At 40.0% G+C, this 23,541-nt stretch overlaps 2 protein-coding genes across 4 annotated transcripts in view; both read left to right on the forward strand.

The window, feature by feature from the left end:
• Positions 1-23,541, forward strand: part of LOC125723416 (uncharacterized) — a 252,110-nt gene that overhangs the window by 42,579 nt on the left and 185,990 nt on the right. The gene's annotated exons all lie outside the window — the stretch shown is intronic.
• LOC125723418 (uncharacterized) overlaps positions 1-23,541 on the forward strand; it is a 252,042-nt gene that overhangs the window by 42,557 nt on the left and 185,944 nt on the right. The gene's annotated exons all lie outside the window — the stretch shown is intronic.

Raw genomic sequence — 23,541 nt, forward strand, 5'->3', positions numbered from 1 at the left:
CATCTCATCGGTCCATTCCTTTATATTGGGGATTGTTGAGGACTTCAAATGCCTTAATATTACCCTCATGGCAGTTATGAGTCCCACCATCACAGCCTTAAACTGTTTATTATTCACCTTTGGCAATTCCACTCTATCTCCTAGCAGACAGAGTCGGGTTTGCAGGGAAAAGTAAAGTCTAGCCATTTGTCCAGGAGATCAAGCTCTCTACCCCAAAATGGATATACCTGAGAGCACTGCCACAGCTTGTGTAAATAAGCCCCCACCTGCCTTCTAAAATTCCAACACTGATCAGTATTAATTAGTCCAGTTCTATTTAGTCTAACTAGTGTCCAGTACTATCTGTGTATAATTTTATGCTGAATAAATTTACCTTTTACTTCCCTATATTTCCCCACTCTAGAAAGTATTCTTGACCATTCATCTTCTCTATTTTAACACTCGTGACTCAATGCCTCAGTTGCAAAAACCTCCAAAAACTCCCTCCTCCTCCTACATCATACTTACTCTTTACATCTGATTATGACATAAACATCCCATTTCCGAATAAATCCCAAAGAGTTTTCACCCCTTTGGGTTGCCATTGTTTCCATACTTTTTCCTATTTGTATTTCAGGATTGTGCCAAATTGAGGAATATGGCTGCATGTCATGTGATACTTTAAGCTTCTTATGTATTTTGATCCATACATTCCTCAAAAAAGATATTATCGGGTTTGTGTTTCTTATATTGTCCCCCCATTGTCACAGAATGTGCAGAGGTTGAAATAGTGAAGCCAAATCGCTCTCGATAGCTATCCAGTCCACATCAGAATTCACATTCTTCCAGTGATAGTAGAGTTTCGCTATTTCAAATGACACGCTATATAATCTGGCAATCCTAGACCTCCCTTGTCTCTGGGCGAAGTAATTTTAATCCTAGGTTTTTTCTTTCCCAACAAAAATCTTTTACTATACTCTCGTACTGTTCAAATATCCTTTCCGGAATATTAAATGGAAGCATCATAGAGAGATAATTAACTTGAGGCACCACAACCATTTTAGTAACATTAACCTTCCCCCCATAAGGATAATTTTAATGCTTTCCATTTGTCCATATTAAGTTTAATTTTGTTCAATGAGGGTTCAAAATTCTGAATTATTATTTTGTCAATATATAAACTCAACAGATTTAAATTTCATGTTTATAGTTCAATTTTATGTTATATAAACAAAATAATTTTTAATACAGTGCATTTTTTTATTAATTCAACAGCACCCATGTTCAATCCACTTAAGTTTGGAAGGTGTATTGGAAGGTAACGCAGATCTTTCTTAAGTGGGCATCCAGAGATATCGTCCCCCCTCCAAGCACCCCTTTTCTCCACTAGTTCTGTATGGAGCTCGACAGGAGGAATGGAGAGGTAGAGAAAGGGGTTAGTCTCACACATAATGTAATGCAAAATAAACAGTAAATACAAGTGCCATGAAGCAGAATTGAGCTCCAGCAGGCCTCGACTTACAGTAAAGGAATTGTAAGGCAGACATGCTAACAAAACAGCTTTACATTCCCAATTCCAAACCATTAATGGGCAACCTTAGAGTGACGACGGCTAAAAAAAACCTTAGCTATAAGCAGGAATGAAACGTTGTGAAAAGCCAAGACTCCACATGAACATGTTCTCCCCTTGCAGAGTCAGATCACGCATTTGAAGTGTTCCCAAGTGTTTGTGTGTTTTAGGTTCCTGTTAGTGAGGGGTCCTTTGCCGTTCTGTCTGACATCCAACAGAAAGTCCACTGTGTCTCTGCAACTTAAGCTGAGTCAGTGTAAGTGTGTGGCTCAGTAGCTCAAGTATTTGGGCTTGTAATCCAAAGTTTGCTGGTTTAAATCCAGCTTCAGATGGATAACTGTATGTTTATGGGCCATTGAGTTATGAAAAATAATCAATGCAGTGAATCACTATATTCTCAAATTACTTGTTGTACTTTTACGAACATATTTATTAAACAAACAAATCTGCATTGGCAGAATGAAGAATTAAAAATGAAAATAAACTATCATTTAAGAAACTGTGGAAAACTGAATATACAATATTTGTAAATTGAAGGAAGAGTCCATTAACTTAACGGAAAATGTGCTGGTAATTTTCTGCCAGTACATTTTCCATTTTTTGGTGGATTTTTTTTTTACAGTGTATGACGCGCTTGAATTCACTGAGCTCAAGTGTATGTGAAAATTAATATATTTACATCTAGTATGTTTCATGGCTTCACTGTATTTCCCTGTGTAATGATCAGTTTCATCTAACTGGTGATGTTAAAGGCAGAGCTGAAATTTAGTTTAGTCATGACCTCAAAATTTAAATTGAGTAGGTATTCTGTACAACCAGACGGAACTGCTGGTTGGGCTGGTCATCACCTGCTTTTTCTAAGTGAGGTCAAAATGTAAAGTTTCAAATTGCACAATATATATTAATCTGTTTTTAATGTTTTTACAAAATATTTTTTATGTGTTTGCATCTTATATTTTGTATAATGGGCTTGTACATTTGATTCTTCCTTGATTTCGGTGTAATGAAGTGTAACTAGTGAAAAAGAGAGAAGCTTTTGGGAAGCATTATTGAACTTATTGTCCAGAGTCACTTGGGTGACAATTAAGGTCAATATAAATCACCTATTTCCCACTGTAATCCTTTGTATTCCCCCGCACACTCTGTTAACAAAATAAGAGGGTTGAAGTCAAATCAGGTTAAAAAGGTAAATTTGATCCTCCGCCTATCGCGGAAGATGCGTTCCAGACCCATCAGCGATAGGTGAAAATCCACGATACAGAAAGACCATATACATTTTTTTTTTAAGTTTAAGCCATAACATACCCATCCCACATGCTTTAAACACATGTAAACTCATTAAAACAACACATATATCTGTTTGTCGGGCTAAGGATAAGAGTGACATAATAATAATAATAATAAAAATAAAATAATAACATGTAATATATATATATATATATATACACACACACACAACTTTCTCTCTATATATGTAATGGAATATATAAAAATAAAAACATATATGGCTCTTACACGTTCTTTTCATCCTTCTTCATGTAGCGTACTGTTGATTCATTCAAGCCATAATGGCGAACGCCGTCCGCATAACGCTTTCCTTCCCGAAGCACATCCAGAAGTTTTACCTTCTCCTGAATGGTCAACGTCTTCCATCGTAGGGCTTAGAACAAAACGAAAACAATCGGACCACAAACAATGTACGGGATATGCAGAGAATTGTGAGGCGTCAGAGAAAAATCCGCGATATAGTGGGGGAATCGCTGTAATGTGAAATCTGCCAATCCTGGTTTTCAGCACCATGGACAGAAACCTGTCGTTTATAGGGACCTATTATGCCCATTTTCACTGTTCATAATTGGATTTTTATGGTCTGCTAGAATAGATTCACCCTTTTAATAGATGATATCCTAGAATCCAATATATTATTGCAGGGCTGTTTTCATTTGATATTAACCAAACGTGATATATTTATTTTTACTTTTGATATCTCATCCTTTTCCCCTTAAATGATAAGAGCCGCTGTCTGCTGAGACAAGCTGGTGTGTTTTTACTTCTCATTTAAAAGTGGGTGGTGTGGACTTTGTGTATTACATCACACTCTGAGACAGTCACTGACTGGTGGGCTCTGAGGGGGCGGTGTGACCTGAAAATCAACCATCAATCAACCCAGGATGGGGGGACAGGCAAGTGTAAGGCAACAGTGCTAACCACTGCACCGCTCCTGAAAATCATGAACCATTTTAAATGTTGAAGTATTTTTGAATTTTTGAATTATTAAATCAAAACATTGAGCAGTATATATGATAAAGCGACTCATTAATGAATAAGCAATATAATAAGATTCAATTTTGCTTTCACTACTTAAAGCGCCAGAACAACGCATTTGAAAAATTCAACAGCAATATCTCTTACCAGAAATCAGGAACAGGTTAAGAAGATCCACAGACTTCGTCGCGAGCAGTTTAATATACGAACTATTTCCTTCTACCCAACTCCACACATCAATAATATCACTGCGCAGCAGATATCGCCAGGCAGCTCGTGCTTGTCTAATGCGCAGAGATACGAGTAGTGTACTTCGATAGAAGCATGACATTTCTACGGCTGATATTTCCAAACCTGAACAACTCCCAGCAGAACAACTTTGATGGATAGATAGCATTAAGGCCCCTCTAAAATATCTTTTAATAGTTTTTTGTGAACCTCCCATTTAAACGAAGTACATCGTGGTGCTCATGAATTTGAAAGCCTAGATGCCTCATCTCGCTTTTCCACAACGTGTCAGCAGCGCCACCATCTTGGAGCGGTAATTAGGCATAAACAAGCAACATGTCAGGGTGTAGATGGAAAGATCTTTTGGCCATAACTTCTTTACTAATTAACGCATTTATATCTTACAATTATGTAGAATAAATAAACAAGCCCACCACTACTGCCCCCCCCCCCAAATTTATGTAGTACTGCTCATAGTATTCTCAACGAAAACTAATCATGCTAGTATCCCGTCAGTGTCACAGGCTAGTAAACATGTTATGTATCTTATTTGACCGTACCGCAGATTTTTTACCTGTGAATGTGATTCCCTGTTTTCTAGTTTTAACATTCCTCATGTTGTTGCAGTTTCGAAAATAGTCGGTTCACTAAGTCATATCTATCAATCCTCTATTTCACAATTACCGTGCCAATATGGCGTATCACCCAACGAGGCATCCAGGCTTTCAAATCTATGGTGGTGCTGCCTACGCTACTACCCGTCACATGACACAGGAGCTACCGAATACCCGCCAATCGGGAGCCGGCTAGATCAACCACGCCCACCCGTCACATAGAAAAGAGTGAGGCGAAAGAAGCGAATCAGTTTAAAAATGTCACCATTAACGCGGTATTTAGTAGTCTGGAGATATTTTACTTTAAGCAAGGCACAAAATAAAGTTGTAGTATTTGTAATAAAATTTGAAGATTAGCCATCCCCGAGGAGCTGACAGGAAAGTCAGGAACAGATATAGTCATCATTAACCAGCTAGTCGCTTACTAAACGTCGCCAAATAAGGTTGCCTTTTCCTATGATTTTTTTCCAGTTAAATTGACATTAAACAAAGTAATCTGAGACCTGAGATATAACATTGGCAACGATGGTCATTTTTTACAATAATGGATATTTTAACATTGAGGACGTGTGTCTCATGTCATTTTCACATAGAGGGAGTTTAATTGTTTTTATTTATGTCTGTGTGTCAACATATATCTATTTAGTCATGTCACTCAAATGTATGATTAGTATCGACATTTTGGTAGACTACTATGTTGTAATAAAACTGTATGGTCCTCTGGGAGTTGGGCAGTAGAAAGGAAATGTAAAGTATCAATATGAAATACTATTAATGAAGTAGCCGCCCTATCCTTTTACTTTGTATGGAGTGTGCATACAAGACACACATAATGCAGTTGTACTGTTATGTATATAATTTAAAAGGTATACTTGCCAGCAAAAGATTGAGTTAATAAAATTAAATGAAAAGTATTAAGACCCCTTGTCATTCATAGTATTATATACTTCTTAATTTTACAAAGACTTTTTTCCTATCATATTTTTAAGTTTTTGAAGTTGATAATCTGGAAAACTGCTACCTGGGATCAACTACCCATTCTTGACTCTTGGAATAGGAATTGAAGTCGAATAAAACAGCCTTACAGCACCCTCTTGTGACATACAGTAATATGGAAAACAGAACAATTACTAACTGAACGCAACATCCCCCCTTTACTTATGTATTCTTCTTCCTGCAGCAGCACTGTATTCTATAAAAGACACGCCTTACCTGTAACATTTCTTCCTATAAGGTCATTACACCCCAGACAAAACAATAATGTAAGTTCAACAAAAAACATTGTGCTTGTGCCTTCCTGTAAGTGCACAACCTTTTCACTATGAACTGCCTGTTTTGCTTCCAACAGAAATCATTTACAATTAGAAATGTTCCATTCACTGAGGACCACAGTAAGAGGATCTATGAACAACTGTTATATATTTTACACTGAATCTCTCTTTTCCTTTAAGGTATCTCTTTCTAACCAGAAACTCACGCTCAGAACATGCATTTCATTTCTTTGTTTAATTCTGTGAAGTTCCATAGTCCTTGAGCCGATGATGGTTTGTGTGCCCTGGCTGCACAGCTTCCAGTTCCTTAGGCCATTCCAAGCTCAACTGTTCTTTCAGGACCTGTCTTTGGCAGGGCTGGAAATTTGGGAAGTCCACTGGGTACTGAGGCCAAATGGGCAGCATGCCATGCTTTCCCGTCAGCCAGGATGGGTCTCGATGGGTGCAGAGAATTTCTAATGCCCTTTTTGCACATGCGCTGGTTTCCACAGCCGCACTCTGTGCCCTTCTCTGAATGAGGGGGTGCGAGCTCCCTGTCTTGCATCACAGTACTGTTTCATGCGAGGTTGGCAAAGAGACACCCAGCAATGCACTTTATTATCATGTCACTTAAATATCACTTATGCCCCTTCAGTATCAGGCCAAGTACAAACACTACACAAGCAGAGTATTCTGTGGGGAAAAATTAATGTCCTCAACTGCTGAGAGCAGCGTGCTGGTGATGCTCTGTGCTCATTACATCTGTGAGCTCATTACTTTCTGTAGTGCTTTTTGGTGCTAGTAAGGTGGGTGATTTACACAGAGTACAAGGTGCAATGAACCAGCAAGGTTACCGCTCTGTTTTACAACTCATGCCACCCCCTGTGGTCAGCACTTCTATCAAGCAGCAAGGCTGATTCAAAGCACACTGGTGAAAGATGAGGAATCCAGAGAACTGTCCTGCTTGACTGGCCTACAGAATCATCATATCTCCAGCCTATCAAGCTCATGTGAGACCAGCTTCACCGTGAGGTCAGAGAAAATACCAAGCCAGTCCCACCTCTGGGAATAGCAGGATTGAAATTTCCCTTAATACTGTCATAAACGGACAGCTCTAATGGCAAAGGACTGCAAAGCTGTAATTGCTGCAAATATAGTTTTCATACAGTTTGATTAATTGAAAATGAAGATGAAACTTATTGCAATATTTATTATATCACAAAGCAGAAGGCAGCAGGGAAAAGTAAAAAAAGAATCACCCCAGATGGGACTTAAAACCACGATATCCAGCTCAGAAAGTCAGGGCCGTGGGCGTTTGGCCAGTGGGGCAACCGGCAGACCTGAGCTTATGACCGGGACACTTGACTCACAATGGAAGCTCAGCAAATTATAAGCAAGCCTGCAAAAGTGACATGAATGGACCTGTGTTATCTATGGTAAAATGCATCTTGGGGCCGAGACATTAACACTCACAGTCCATGAGAAGATGACATCCATCACTGGATCTCAGTCAAATGCGCTCATCGAATTTCCGCTATGCCTTTCGCATTTAATGTTTTCACTTAGCTGAAAAGCTAACTGCAACAATTACTTGAATGGGAAATAAAAAAAAAAAAAACATTTGCATTACAGCAATACGTCACACATGACTATGTAAGGGAATAGATGAAACCCTGAAATGCCGAACCTGAACAAGGTTTTCTGGATTACATTCATAATCCTTTGGATCATCGACGACTGTTCAGCAATAAAACCAATAGGTAATGGACACAATCCACTCACCTACAGTAGAGGGGAGCTTCTCCAACTGCAGTCGGCTATCACCTCAAGGCCGGCAGTTGCTCTTCCTCTGGAGTTTCGCCTGAGTAAAAGAGGTAGGCGAGGAGGTGTACGCTCCAGACTGGGGAGGCGACGCTTCAGACCACCGCTACTCCCCATCATAATGGCCAATGTATGTTCACTCCAGAATAAAATGGACTTATTGCATGCCAATTGTCGGGTGGATCGGTATCACATGTGTTATTGCCCTGACTGAAACCTGGCTTGATGACACCATCTCAGACTCTGAGCTTAGTCTCTCTAATTTTATGATCTGCCAGACTGACAGGATGTCTCAGTCACGTAATAAGTGGGGTGGTAGGGTCGGCATATTTGTCAACGAGCGGTGGTACACGAATATTAAAGTACACCGCATTATTTTGGACACCTGACATGGAGATGCTGATTCTATCTGTACGCCCCTTCTACCTTCCGTGGGAATTCCCTACTGTAGTAATTAGCTGTGTCTACATTCCACCAAGCGCCAACACCAAGGCAGCGGCGGAGCTAGTGTGTGAGGACGTCAGCTCCATGACGGCAAGATATCCCGACGCCCCGGAGTTACTGCCAGTGATTTTAACAACTATAATCTCAACGCTGTTTTGCCATCTTTTTATCAGTATGTGGATATTCCCACTAGGAAGCTTAATACTCTGGACTTATGTTACAGTAACATCTCTGACGCCTTCATCGCGCGTGTACATCCTCCACTTGGCCACTCTGACCACAATGTTGTCTTCCTGCTACCTCACTGCAAACCAGAACTGAAGCGCATTAAACCACATGTGCACCTGGCCACCCTCTGGTCGGAGGAGGCAATTGAACGACTATAAGGTTCACTTGCATATACAGATTGGGACATTTTCCAGGGTGATCAAAACCATAAAGTTTCTGTAATTACAGACTACATCAAGTTTTGTATTTATTCCACTATTCCCACCAGTACTGTCTGGAGATATCCTACCTACAGACCCAGTATTACTTCCCATGTTAAGCACAGCTTGAAGGAAAACACAAAGCATTTCTATGCAAGGACTGGTCTTCTGTCCAGTCACTCAGTAGACAAGTAAAGAATGAGATAATCAATGCCAAACTCAAATATAAGAATAGACTGGAGCAGGAGTTCAGTACAATGAACATCAAACAGGCCTTTTGGTTACACACTGGTCAAATACCCTACCATGGCCTTCATCCCATAGGCACTGATCTTACAACTTTTGCTGACTCCTTAAACTCCTTCTATACAATGTTTGATAAGCAGGACTACTCTGCTGACTGTGAGGAGCTGCTCAATGGCCTTCCCTCTGACGATCCTACAAACCCTCCCTTTACTGTAGAGGACGTGAGGCAGCAGCTAAGCAGATGCAAAGCTGGCCAGGCCGCCGGGCCTGATCGTGTACCAGCTAAAGTTTTGAAGCTATTCGCCACAGAACAAGCTCCCATCCTTCATTCCATCTTCTGAAACTCATATAGATTGGTGACCATTCCTACAATTTGGAAAACTTCTACCATCGTCCCGGGTGCTAAGAAACCTCGTCCCTCTGAGCTAAATCATTACTGGCCAGTAGCACTCACATCGATAATAATGAAATGCCTAAAGAAAATTATACTCCATATCATCCAGCCAGCTGTCAGACCGCAGCTGGACTCATACCAGTTTGCCTCCTGGGTGAAGAGCGGAACAGAGGATACTGTAGTATGTCTCCTCCACTCCCTTCTCCAACACCTTGAATCTCCAGGCACCTTCGCTACTGTCCTCTTCATTAACTCCAGTTCCGCTTTTATTATCATTCAACGCCACCAGATGATCAAGAAGCTTCTTCAATTGAACATATCCGCATCTCTCATCCGTTGGGTCCATAATTTCCTCAGCAATAGACCACAGATTGTAAGGATAGGCACAGCCAAATCAGCAACTGTGATCAACAACACTGGACCCCCTCAAGGGTGTGTCCTCAGCCCCTTCCTCTTTACACTCTATACCAATGACTGCATTATTTTTCTAACCTTTTCAGTGTGAGATGAAGCTACTTCAGAAAAATTTACAATTTTTCTAACCCTTTTCACAAATATTTACAAGGGCTGCCAATAATTGTGGAGGGCGCTGTAGCTTCTCTAGCTATATTTTTATCAGTGAGCTCCCTTGCCTGCAAGTTTTCTTTTACATATTCTGCAGCACCACCTCCCTTCTTGCTTATCTGCTCCCTACTATGTAAATGATTCTCACTGACTGAACAACATTGAAATAATTGCTGTAGTTATGTTACAGTTTACTATGAAATGTTTCTGTGCAACAGGTCAGCAAAAGAAATGGGTGTGCAGAGGCCTAACAGTGAGGATACGTAAAGACCACCATCCTCAGCCTCAGCAAGTGGTCCATCAACGTGAAGCGGATGACAGTGAACAGCAAACCCCACTTCTGCCAACCATAGTTACCCCATCAGCTTGGAGGGAATCAGTGGCTGAGGGGATGAGGAAATCCACGGGGTGGAAGGACACATTCTCTGTGCCTGAGTACGAGATCCACCACTGGTCCAGAGTGAGATACTGGTCACGACAGCCAGAGAAGACATCTGTAAATGAAAAATCCATTCTGGACCTTTGTAATGCCCTGCAGTCGTTTACTCTCTCTTGAGGGGGAGCATTATAGATTTCTAAGGCTAACAGGATGTCCAACACCCAGAACTGTATTTAAACCTTTAAAATTATAAAATAAATTCAGTCTGATATTGTGTCTGCCAAATAGTGTCATCAATTTGCATCATAAATATAACACTTAGCTGATGGTGGACCTAAATTTTCCAAATAAACCAGGAATCATACGAATCATGTCAGTGCACTTCGTACTGAATTGCACTGGTATAGTGATGTATGCAGGGTTTCATCTATTCCCTTACATAGTCATGTGTGATGTATTGCTGTAATGCAAATGAACTTCCCATTCATTTGTGTTCCTGCCACTCTATAGCTAAGTACAAACATTAAATACCAAAGGCATAGCGGAAACTCGATGAGCGCATTTGACTGAGATCCAGTGATGGATGTCATCTTCTCCTGGACTGTGAGTGTTAATGTCTCAGCCCCAAGATGCATTTTACCATAGATTACACAGGTCCATTCATGTCACTTTTGCAGGCTTGCTTATAATTTGCTGAGCTTCCATTGTGAGTCAAGTGTCCCGGTCATAAGCTCAGGTCTGCCGGTTGCCCTACTGGCCAAATGCCCACGGCTCTGACTTTCTGAGCTGGATATCGTGGTTTTAAGTCCCATCTGGGGTGATTCTTTTTTTACTTTTCCCTGCTGCCTTCTGCTTTGTGATATAATAAATATTGCAATAAGTTTCTTCTTCATTTTCAATTAATCAAATTGTATGAAAACTATATTTGCAGCAATTACAGCTTTGCAGTCCTTTGCCATTAGAGGTGTCTGTTTATGACAATATTAGTGGAAATTTCAATCCTGCTATTCCCAGAGGTGGGACTGGCTTGGTATTTTCTCTGACCTCACGGTGAAGCTGGTCTCACATGAGCTTGATAGGCTGGAGATGTGATGATTCTGTAGGCCAGTCAAGCAGGACAGTTCTCTGGATTCCTCATCTTTCACCAGTGTGCTTTGAATCAGCCTTGCTGCTTGATAGAAGTGCTGACCACAGGGGGTGGCATGAGTTGTAAAACAGAGCGGTAACCTTGCTGGTTCATTGCACCTTGTACTGTGTGTAAATCACCCACCTTACCAGCACCAATGCAGTCCCATACCATTTTACTCCCTCTGCCATGCTAGGCAGAAGCATGGCAGCTATTCTTTTAAGTTGTGCTTCTAAGGCCAGCATAAAAGTTGTATTTTCCCTGTTGAAAAAAACACTGGTAGAGATGGCACAACGAGGCACTGAAGGTTTGAACCTTTTTAACCATTATATTGAAAACTGGTTCACTACTCGAAGACACAGTGCACATGGGTGACATTTTGTGGTGAAAGTATCACTCCTGATTATATATATATATATATATATATATATATATATATATATATATATATATATATATACATATACAGGTATGAATGCATTTGACTGTCCATGTGTCTGTGTGTGTGTGTGCAAACTGACAGACAGCGTGCAAAGGCTCTTAATTTGGATATGTTTGTGAAACGTTCTGCTGCACAGCACAACAAAGAAAAACAACTGGTCAGTGATAATGAAAAGTACAATCAGCATTGTTTTAACCATGAGAGTCCAAATGCTTAGATAAATTGTCACTTTTTCAGTGTAAGTATGCTCCTGAGCTCCACGATTCTGAATGATAGTCGGTTTCTCACTGAACCTCCATGCCACTCTGTTAAAATCTCTTGCCACCCCATGTAAAATTTTCTAGATCCACCACTGTGCCAGAGCTAAGACTTAAGAATCTTGAGTATTATTTCAACATAAACTTTGCTTGGGTGCTTCATACTTTAAATTAAATATAAATTATGGCAACGTGCAAAACTATTAAGGAAAATGCAACGTATTTGTTTTTCATTTACATAATTATATATGTTGATTATGATTCTTTTTAGTTCCACAGTACATGCAGATACTACAATCCAAGCATGCACTCTTAGGTTAATTGCTATCAGTTTATATAAAGATTTATAGAAATTTCAGTCAGAGACTAGCTTCTGATATAGAAAGAATGTTTACATTTTTTTTGGCCGTGGAATAGTTTTTCAGTGCTGCATGTAGTTTCTCTTTATTGTTTGAATAGGGCACACTTACACATCAACAAGTGCAGTGGCAGTTGTGATGTTCTCGCATATGAGAAAATACACGGACAACTTTTATTAAAGAAAACGAAAGGCTTTACTCTCCATACTCCAGTCAATTGCATGCATAGGCCTACTGCCGCATCTCACTTTGCCAACTTCCGCTTCCGTGCGGCTCAGGAGGATCTGGCTGCAGAACACTGGAAAGGGGTCCACAGCTCAAGGGGACCACCAGAGGACAGATGGAGTGGAACCGGGAACCAAGGGATTTGCCAGTGACTGGCACTCACTGTTGTTTTCGACTACAATAAAAACAGCTGTACTGGCTGAATAATGAGCATACAAAAGGAAAAAAAGACATGGATAGGAATAAAAAGGTAATTAAAAATAGAAAAACAACTGAAGAGTCATTCACACTGAACACGCGTCTCTGCTCTCAGGACGATGATCCTGCCAACTGCGCCAGACTGTGACAGACCGAACTACAAAACTGTAGACTCAGTGGACAGCTGATACTGAATTAAACAACCATTTATGCTGTCCCTTATGTGAATTAGTAAAAATTTCCACACCTTTTTCACCATAGCCAACCATTCTCTCCATAGTCATATGCAATTCCAATTCCCCCTTTTATTTATTTTATGGCAGACAGACAGCAGTGTTTCCCCTATCATTATATTAGGGTGCCCCCCCGCAGAAGGTCAAGTTCATCTTATTTTATTACATTGTTAGGTTGAAGAAACAGTTGTTAATCATTTCTGTATGATCAGCAATGAGTGTAAATATATATGTATACGTTATTTCTTATCTTCTAGCCACATACTCTTAGCTATTGTACTCTAAGTAGGTGGTTAACAGCTGCCTACTTAGATAAGAATCTCACTTCCCTCTCTTGCGCCCCCCATTGACTATAAATAAAGAAGCCAAGGGGAACCACCCTTTGTAACACATTCTGCTGTAGTTTGCATTGCAGAGAGTGTGGGTACCCTTGCAAGTAAAACTGTAACCTGTGTGTGTCTCATAAATGTGGAGTTGGGGTGGAAACGCCGGGCGCTTTCCCCAACATACATTTTCTATATAGCGTCAGATCACAGCAGAAGTTATTTACTGTAAGGTTACCTTTACTATAGAAGAGCTCTATATCATTGTCATTTTAATAAACAAATTAAATAGCCTTTTGTTATTTATCTTATTTGCACAAAAGCTTTTTCTCTCTATACCAGAGGTGTCCAATACATCGATCGCGATCTACTGGTCGATCGCAAAGACTAAGTAGATCGGATGACATAAAAAATAGAGGAAGGGTGACGCTATCAACCGCGCCAGCTGCTGCAAAACTCCAGTAAGCAACCGAGTCGCCTCCAATTTATTTCTACTAAACTAAAGAGAGGGTATAAAACTGAATGGGGGAGCAGGACCAAGTACGAAGCCAATAACCTACCACTTCCATACGGAATGAAAGGAGGAGTATTTTTCCCCACAAGGTCATATTCGAAGTGCGTTTGTTTCATCTGTCAGTCTACCATTGCTATTCCGAAGAAGGGAAATGTGGAGCGGCATTTTCGGACTGCTCATAAAAACTACGGCATTAACTTCCCTCCGAAAAGCGAGCTAGAAAGAGAAAGGTGAAGGAACTAAAATCCCAGTTCAATTAAAAAATAATGCATTTATGCCAAAGGGAAATTAATAATAATGATCAGAAAATATGTAGCGTCAGCCACCTGAAAAGCAGAGAAAAATATCTGCGTTTTTTAAAGGGTGATAAAGACGTTTCACAATGGAATTTTCTGCTTTAAACTATCACCATTTTATGCTATCAGCAATCGTTTTTAAAGCCTAACAGTTAATATATTTTCAGCTCGAACCAAACATCCGCAATAGGCTGCCAGGAGACCATCTTGTAACTTGCATGCGGATCTCAATAAATAGGCCTGACGTTTCTGACTTCCCATATCAAGAGGCTCTAGAAATGTTATTTTTTTCCCCTTGTCCTGTCCGGCAGCTTTAGCAGAATCATGGTCTGAATGCACTGCTGTGCCAAACATGCTTGCTTTACCATGAGGGGATCTATAAACTCTGTATAGACCCCTCATGTTGATCTATTTCTTTTTATTTTAATTTTATTTATTTATTTCAGTTTTAACACATGTAAAAACATTGCAGTGGGTGAGCTGGCCGTAGTGGAGGGACATATTAGGAGGGGGAAAAAAGAAGGAAAAGGAGAAAATCTGAAATACACACCACAGGCCAAACTAAGAAGCATATTAAACTAACATCAGGATCAGGCTGCTGTGACGTCATTATTCACTCTTAACCATCAATATTTGCTCCTTTTCTCACTCCCCTCCATGTCTTTACTCTCAGCACAGCAGAGTTTACATGAAAGCAGTTATCAGTAAACAAGTGGTGCTTCTTGGCATGATGCTCAGGAATGGATTTCTAAGGATTTGTTACCTGAATGAGAATGATTAATATATGAAGAACCTTTGACTCACATACTGTATACGTCTATCATCTGACTGGCACTAATTATCTCACTGTCTCTACTTACTTTCCTGCTTTTCTGTGGTTGCCCAAAAACTCACGATTGTCACACTTCCTCTTCATGATGACAAGCTACTCACTGTGAATAAATGCTGACTGTAATAAAACTATTTGCATTTAAATCATACATTAATGACACAAAATACTTACTATTACTTACTTACTTATTTTGCACAGTAGAAACAAAGAACCCTCAAAGGACCTCAAAGGTTTAAATATACATTTGCAGATAAATGAAATGCTATGTGGCCCAATGGGTGGCGCTGTCTGGGGATTTGAACCCCTATTACTGCATGTTCGTACCTTGTTTGTGCTGGTTTGCCTGCTGTTTCTGCCGCAGGTGAAAAAGCATACAGGCAGCTGAACCGGTGTCTCTAAACAAGCCATTGTGGGTGCAGGTCATAAGGCGATTTCCTACTGCACGAACTTGGCCCAACTGAAGGTCTTAGGAGGTAGTTCCTGAACCATTTTTTAGTTCCAAAAAGAACATACTTTTTTCTCGACCAAGACTTACTGGGTGGGGCTTATAGTAATAAACTTTTCCTATTGGTTGACCACAAGCCCCAGCGCCAACTTGAAAGTTTCATGGAAATGCAGGAAAAGAGCTCAGTTACACTAAAGGCATCAATGTGTAACTTTTTTGCTTCTGTCCCCAAAGTTCTGCATCTGAAAATGCGATTGATAACGATTAGCGTAATGAAGAAGTGTATATTATGGACACTGGACTGGAGCATTGTCAGATAACCTCTCAGTTATCCTTGTGTGAGAAATATACACAGTCACATATTGAGATTATATTAGATGATGTGGTCTTGAGAGTGGGGCGGCATGGTGGTGCAGTGTTGCCTCACACCTCTGGGACCCGGGTTCGAGTCTCCGCCTGGGTCACATGTGTGCAGAGTTTGCATGTTCTCCCCATGTCGTCGTGGGGTTTCCTCCGGGTACTCCGGTTTCCCCCCACAGTCCAAAAATATGCTGAGGCTAATTGGACTTGCTAAATTGCCTGTAGGTGTGCATGTGTGAATGCATGGTGTGTGAGTGTGCCCTGCGATGGGCTGGTCCCACATCCTGGGTTGTTCCCTGCCTCGTGCCCATTGCTTCCGGGATAGGCTCCGGACCCCCCGTGACCCAGTAGGATAAGCGGTTTGGAAAATGGATGGATAATAATAATAATAACAAATAATGATGATAATCATTGATGTCCAATGACTGCCAGTTACTGTAAACAGTAAAGTACACGTAACTGGACATGTCTGTATTATTTTGGTTTATACTTATTAATCCATTAATTCTAACTTTTGTACTTTAAATGGACAGAGTACAGTTATTATTATTAGGAAAAGTATTGTGAGGGAACGCAAAACTATTGAGAGGAAACACAAAACAATTAAAAATATATTTTCTCACCCTGACATCTAAGGGACTCCATATACTGCAGATGATCTATAGAAAAAAATCACAAATACATCACTATCAACAAATATGTGGTTTTATTTATGATGTATGAAATCAAAATCATTGGGACTCAAAGGAAAATGGCTCTTCGCAATTTTCTTTTAAACCGTAATCATAGGCAAGTTGATTAAACATAAGTATTGATTTATTTCCATGATAACATTGTATATAATACTTATTTTGTCACCCTGGTCTATTTCATTGCACATAAGAGAAGGCACACAGAATAATAACCAAAGGGTGAAGAATTTGATTGTGATTTTATTTTGAAAGATCACTTTATTATGGAAGGCCATTTGGGACTTAACATCTACTTTGACGCCCATGTCAAACAAATTATGTCTTAACACGTATATTACTTACGTGTTAAGCCATTCGGACATCTTAACACGTCTTAAAACTGCATGTTAATGCGGGCAATTTGAACCTCTTAAGACGTTTGTACCTTTAATGCATCTATGCTATTGGTTGGCATAAACGTACACACCCCTTTTGACGTAAGGGCTATACGCATGCAGTACGTGCCCTGTACGTTGTAGTCACGTGGTCTCTACGTTCAGCCATGTGAGTCCTACGTTGTTATTACGTATAGGCAACGTATGTATTACGTGTCAAACGTGACTATGATGTTGTATTCGGCACAGTCCATTTGTTGGAGGGGTGAATCACGGGTTTATTTAAACTGGCAGAACAGTTATCGTTAAATCTTTACAAAGTATAACTGGCAGTTTTAACATTTAATGAAACTGGAGCAAAAATGGTAAATCTGGCTAATATTGATTTAATTGCACTGGTGTCTTTGTGCTGAACAGTGCAGATGAGCTAAACTTATCATTTTGATCACTTTCTGTTCTGCATTATCAGCAAAAAACTATATATTCAGCAAGGAAACGTATGTAGTTATTCATTTATTTGTAATAAGGAGTTTATAGTGAACGGTCATAGCAACAGTATGAATGGCATCAATAATTTAGCTGCCTTATATTTTCCCGGATGTACGTCGCATAGCCATTCTAGATATCTGAAATGACAATTGTGGATAGGAAGAATGTCATTGTGGATATCTGAAATGCTCTCTTTGACTAGGAAGAATTGAATTAGAGATATCTGCAATACATATCCAGTCTAGCGATTAAATGTTAAAACGCCTTGCCATACTTTTGCATGTATTGTTCCTGTGCTCCAGTATTAAACTATTTTAAAATGCAAAATAATTATTCTGTTACTGCATTGTTAATTTTTTTCCCACGTTTTTTAAACAAATCTAATAACAGAGTAGATGAATTGATCATATTGAGGGGTTGTGCCATTGCCTTTCTCTGTCCATGTCCTTGTGTTCTACACCACACCTTTGTTTCCTGTAAACCTGCGTTAGGCTCTTTCTGTACCTTTCCGACACAGAAACCTTTTCTTAACATGGATTTATAACTGTCTTCTCACTTGAGTATGAATGATGCTTAGATATAATCTATATAATATAAATTTGATATATACTATATATGTGCATCCCACAGAAATCTCCACAATTGTAGAGATACATATGGTCTCTATGCTTTTCCTAGAGAGCCCAGGCATGAGACACAAAATAATCAGTTTTCCACAGCATTTTCCTCCAAGCCTTCTCTAGTTAAACCATAGAGACTATACCATCTCGCGTAGTCACTGGATAGCATGCAAAGAGCCATTTCTGTGGTTTTTGTTCTCTTGCCCCATTCATCACAATCGCGGTGGATTAAAAGAAAAAGTCAAAAACAGTACTGTGTCATGCTATGTGCAATAGGATTGCAGATTAGCTTAATGGACAGTCACCCCCGTTTAATTTTTTTACAGTTTTTCTGAATACTTAAACACTAACAATGATTCTTATAAAACTATTAATAGTTATAGCAAAATTACTCACTGTTTTGCACTCAGTTTGCACTTTTGTAACACACAATTTGCAAATGTGTAAATACAATCCACTGCACAGCACTCTTTTTGCGGAACTGTAAACACAACTCACTGTTTTACACACAATTTCTAAATGATCAACACACTCCTAGTAAAACTATGAACATTTATGGCTATTGTTTACACTACTTTGCCAGCTGTCTGGCCACACTGTCACATGTGAAAACGGTTTTAGATAATTAGTTCACTTTGCAATCAGCATGAGCGCTATAAATAAGCCACAGGTACAGTAAGCTTTCAGTGTGGAGAACAATGGAGGGAGAAGGAAGACTGAGAAGAGTGAGAATTAGAGAAGGGCAAGGAAGAGGATGAAGACTAGGAGGTGAATTTAGAGGATGAGGAGGTGAAGAGGAAGGAGGAAGGGTAAGAAGAAATAGAATAACTGATGTCATCAGAGCTACAACAGTGGATCATGTGATCAACCATGGAATGACCCTGAGGGAAGCTGGCCAATGGGTTCAGCCTGACCTGAGCCGCTACGCTGTAGCAGGCATCATAAGGACGGTTCCAAATGAGAATCGGTTAGTACAGTTACTTCACAGTACGTTTTGTAATAGTACCATACTCTAATGAGAAACACAACAATGCTGTACAGGTAAAAACTGAAATGGTTACTCTACAGACCTGCTAGACATCCAGAATCTGGGGGCAGAGGAAGAATGTTCACTGAAGAACGAGAGACCCATATAGTCAATATGGTGATCACAAATAATTCCATTAGGCTACGAGAAATACAGCAGCGCATAATAGAGGATGACACCACCTTCCGAAACATAAACAATGTGAGCATCTCTGCATTATCTCGTGTACTGGCATGCAACAGAATCAGGATGGAGCACATTTACAGAGTCCCTTTTGAAAGAAACAGTGAACGCGTTGGCATGGCAGGAACATTACTGGACACGGTGCCATAACCAATGTCCCAGGACAGCGTGGTGGTAACATAACTATGTGTGCAGCTATAAGTCAGAACGGTGCTGTTCACCATCATGCAACCCTGGGCCCATGTAACACTGCACACATTATTACATTCCTGGACAGCCTACATCATATGCTCACTAATGTTCACAGACCAGTTATGTCATCATATGGGACAATATTAGTTTCCATAGGACTACTTTAGTTCGCAACTGGTTTACAGTCGCCCACTCTTCACTGTACTCAACCTCCCGCCTTACTCTCCATTCTTGAATCCGATTGAAGAATTCTTCTCTGCCTGGTGCTGGAAGGTCTATGATCGTCATCCCCATCAACGCATGGCTCTTTTACAGGCAATGGAGGAGGCATGCGAGAATATTGACCAGGCATCATGTCAGGCCAGGATAAGGCACTCCAGGAGAGTTTCCCCGGTGCCTTGGTCTAGAAAGCATTGCATGTGATGTTGATGAAATTCTGTGGCCGGACCCAAAGAGACGACAAGAATGATTTTTTTTCTCTCTCTCAGTGAAATTGTATGTTGTCTTGTGTTTCTTTTGATGCATGTGAATAAACATTCATACTTGAAATTTGAATCTTGAATTGTGTTTACAGAACTATTTATGACAAAAGTATGACCTCAAATTGACATACCTCGTGCACAGAGAAAGCAAAAGCCAGATGTGTTTTCCATTCCTACCATCAGTGTGTAGTTGGTGCATTGTATGCTTATTAAGATGATGGTTTGTGTTAACTGATTGGTACAAAAATACCATTTTTACAAAGGTTTGAAGAGTTAAGCAAGATTTATTAGTTTTTGCAAGAGACCTACAATGTTTTGCTGATTTGGTGGTTTTTTTATTTGTGTGCAGAGTTTTTGCAAAATAGCCAGTAGTTACAAAAATGTGTTTAAGCCATCAGAAAAAAACATGTGTGCTTTGGTGCACACCCATCCATCCATCCATTTTCCAAACCGCTTATCCTACTGGGTCGCGGGGGGTTCCGGAGCCTATCCTGGAAGCAATGGGCACGAGGCAGGGAACAACCCAGGATGGGGGGCCAGCCCATTGCAGGGCACACTCACACACCAGTGACTCTCACACACACACCTCCGGGCAATTTAGCAACTCCAATTAGCCTCAGCATGTTTTTGGACTGTGGGGGGAAACCAGAGTACCCAGAGGAAACCTCACGACGACATGGGGAGAACATGCAAACTCCACACACGTGACCCAGGCAGAGACTCAAACCCGGGTCCCAGAGGTGTGAGGCAACAGTGCTGACCACTGCACCATCATGCCGCCACCCATGAATTCATTTTTCCATTTTTATTTTCAATAATATTGATGTTAACTCAGCATCTTATTTTCAATGTTGAAAAAGTCACTTTATATCAAGGTTTCGCCACCATTAATTTTTCAATATTGAAAATCTGACCAAAAATCAATTCAGTTTCAATGCTGATAATTTAACACTGACCATAATTCAATGCATTTAACTATACTTCAACGCTGAAACAATAACATGATGCTATCTGGGCTATGAATAATTATTTCAATTGATATACAGATTCCAAGCTCATATAGGTGACACACAGGTACATAATGGGCCTCTTATGTCTTAGGTAGCCAGCTACTGTGTTTGATAACCCACCATCATAATAATAGTTTCCTTGCACCAGTATAAAAGTAAACCAATTGATCCCTCTTGCAATAACCTGCGGTATGAAACTGAATAAAATGTATCGTACCAGTCTTGGGGAAAACCAGTGAGAATCCACTGTGAAACAGCACTGCGCAAATTCTCATGTGTTCCTAATGACAAGGGCAAGACTGGTAATCAAACTAGCCTCTCAGCAGGAGTGTTAGTGTGAAAGCAGGGCTTATTGACACAGATAATAAAGCTTGTTAGAATGCGTAACATAATTATTTAGCTGGGCCCAGAAGAGGTGAGAGCTCCCCTAGTGGCTACAGGAGTGTTAGTGTAAAAGCAGGGCTTATTGACACAGATAATAAAGCTTGTTAGAATGCGTAACATAATTATTTAGCTGGGCCCAGAAGAGGTGAGAGCTCCCCTAGTGGCTACAGGAGTGCATTTTCCCCAAAGCAGATATAATGGATGGTGGTCTTATTGCTTTTAGACCACAACTTGGGATAGAAGAACAAATCAAATTATTTTCCTCATTTAATATTCAGATTTTAATTGGGCTTAAATTTTAGAACACAGTGTGTTCTAGGATGGTACGTTATGGATATTAGTCTCTACCACATTCTAACGCTATAAATCCGGACCTTTTCCTATGTTTGATTTGGTGGCTGCCAGGCGTTCTGAGTAGTATAGTGACTATGGTAGGCATGTGATTCCCTATGGAATTTTTTGTTCTGTTCTGTGTGGCAAATACATATAATGCTGACATTTTTCCTGGAAGATTTGGGATTTTTCATCCCGTGCCTTAAGGTATTTCTCTCCAGCTCTAGGGAGTCTCCCCCGAAAACACCAGTCACTCACTAGCCTTAGACTTATGCTTGCTGACTTATTCAACACCATGAAGGATTAACAGAAAAACAGAAACCTATTAAAAGGCTGCACCATATCATGATATGCAAATAAACATCCAGCATCATTATTTCACAGGGAAGTACATTATTTATTGATAATTATAACCCTAACCCTTACTTCTCAGCTTGACAAACATAAGGTGCGGCGCGTGAGCATGTGAACTGGTTGAAATGCAAGTGTCTCACAGTCAATGCATAAAACTTGAGAGCCCTGACTTTACTTATATAGCCCACAACATGTTTATGATTCATAAATAAATCTGGCCAGCAAATCGGTCTTTCATTTTCCATAGAATAAAAAAAACGATAATGTTATCCCGCTGATAATTGCAGGCGCGTTTCACCCCCGGCACTGGCTGGAGACACAGGCAAACGGCATACAATCTTATTGAGGTACAAAAATTATTCCATCTACTCTGCACTTCTGCATAACTTCCATCATAGTGCCAGTTTTTGCCAGATCAAATCTGCAATCAGAAAATTACTGCATACATGCCTTTATATTACGGTCAAGCGGAGAGTCAGAGCAGTTTCCATAGAAACAACGTAAACAAACTTTACCGTTTGAAGCACAACAAACTCTGAGTGAAAATGGCGCAGAGGTGAGTAGCTTGTTAGCTCTCCAAAATGTCTTTGAATTCTTCAACTGATGTTGTGCTACTTTGATTATTTAGCCTTTTATACTATAATGACATAGTAAATGTCTATAATACAATAAAAAACATTACATATTTTTTTTATATTACATATTTTTTTAACGTCATTTAAAGTGCAGTGGTTTTTATTGCTACTGTGGTTGCTAATATTTAAATAATGACAGACTATTTGGTTAGTAAATTCATCTCAAACATGCTAGTTTAGTAGGGCTTCCCAACCTTTCGATGTCCGCGGATCGGTTTCCGTCGTAGAAAAGTGTCACGGATGGGTAAGACGGCGGTATAATTTGGGGGTTCCCACGCCGAGCGGCGGGAGATTGACGGTGTATACGGACATGCGGGGCTAATGGCGTATTTCCGTACATCAATACGGGCAGCTTTCTTTCCAAAACGGCGCGATCCCCTAATGAACGGGACGGCTGGCTCCTCTACCCCCGGTTGTCTGCCGCCCGGTGCAATACTCCGCGCGGACGGTACCGGAACACCGACCGGAAGTTGGGACCCCATACTGTACAGGGTGGTAGGTAAATTGTAAAAAAAAATTTGGGGCATTACTTTCAGAGTAGGCTAGATGCTTCTAAGTTTATCATTACATCTATTTACATTGTTACACAGGATTAACACTTTCAAATATTCTTAGCTTGGTTAGTGTTAACTCAGTTCTTGGTAGTATTCATCTGGGTATTCATTTGATGTGGAGCACAGTTGTTTCGTATTTGATTCTAGTTATAATTTGGTGACATTACTGTTTAGTATGATATTGCACTTACAGTATCGTGCATTTTACAGTAGATTTTTTTTGCAATCTTGCTCGCTGTTTCTTTTATTCTTTCTTTTTTATATATGTGAACCCTGTAATTATTTATTATAATAATTATAACAGTTGTATTTTCTGTATGGTTGAAGAATTTCCAGCTCTTTATTTATTTTATTATCTCTGTTAAGTGCTGGTTAATCTCTCATTTATTCCCCAGAGAGCGAATTGAGAGAGCTGATCCA

This window comes from Brienomyrus brachyistius, unplaced genomic scaffold (genome assembly GCF_023856365.1).
Source record: "Brienomyrus brachyistius isolate T26 unplaced genomic scaffold, BBRACH_0.4 scaffold48, whole genome shotgun sequence".
Taxonomy (NCBI): Eukaryota; Metazoa; Chordata; class Actinopteri; order Osteoglossiformes; family Mormyridae; genus Brienomyrus; species Brienomyrus brachyistius.